Source organism: Crocuta crocuta, unplaced genomic scaffold (genome assembly GCF_008692635.1).
Source record: "Crocuta crocuta isolate KB4526 unplaced genomic scaffold, BGI_CrCroc_1.0 scaffold799, whole genome shotgun sequence".
Taxonomy (NCBI): Eukaryota; Metazoa; Chordata; class Mammalia; order Carnivora; family Hyaenidae; genus Crocuta; species Crocuta crocuta.
The window spans coordinates 38,981-40,131 of NW_027530195.1; positions in this window are offsets into that span (position 1 = coordinate 38,981).

Genomic DNA, 1,151 nt, shown 5'->3' on the forward strand with positions numbered 1-1,151 from the left:
CTCCGTCTAGGAGTTCAGCTGCCTCAAGGACGACACTTTGCTGGGAACAGTAGAGAACCTTGGCTTAACATTATCCCAACCTCAAGGATCCTGTAAGCCAACTTCCTTTATCTCAACTGCCCCAAGATATATGCTGGGAATCACACTCCAAGCTTATGGCTCCCCAATATGCATCTAAAGGGTTTCATCACTGAGGCTTTATTAAATGGTGATAAATGGTGTTTCTCTAGTAACAGCTAGGCCCTCAAGGTCCTGGAAACATTGCTTCCAAAATTCCTTAGAGACATGTTCTATCCCTGACCCCCCTCCCCTCCCAACCTGAGGGTATATAATGAGTTACCCCTCACAACCCCAGTGCAGCTCTTCCTGCTCACAGGTTCTGTCCCTGTGCTTTAATAAAATCACCTTTTTGCACCAGAGACGTCTTCAAGAATCCTTTCTTGGCCATTGGCTCCAACCCCATGAACCCACTCCCAATCATCCCAAAACTTTACCACAGAGGACAAACTGGAAGAGAAAGATGCTAGGAGCAGCTGCAGGGCAGCCAGCACGGGCCAGGAGCAGGGAAAGCAATAGCTGACATCTCCACTGGAAGGCCTTCCTTCCCCCACGGCAGACTCCTACAGAGCCTGAGAGGCTCAGCTCATACCAATTAGCAAAGATCAACAAATGTCAAGGAGAGATGTCCACTCCTCAACGTTCAACAAGAAAGTAATCTGTGCCTGTCCTCACACAACGTGGTCCCACTAATGTTACATTTTAAAGCAACAAAATTCTGAGGTGTATGTGTGTGTGCCTGTATGCAGGAGCTACTGTAATAATAAATGTTCAGAGGGGTGGGGGAGAGGAGAAGGGGGGTGATGAGCATGGAGGAGGGCACTTTTTGGGATGAGCACTGGGTGTTATATGGAAACCAACTTGACGATAAACTATAAAAGAAAAGAAAGAAAAAAAAGAAATGTGTCCTGAAAAACAAATTCCCAGAGAGCAAATCTAGGGAAAGTAACTGGAGGAGGAGTCCACTTTTTCTCTTATATATCTCTATACACCATCTGAATTTTGGAGGCAACAACCATTTGTTGCCATTGCAACTTTATAAAATAATTTCAGTGCCAGCGCATGTCTTTAAATGTGTTGGTCAGGGTTCCCCC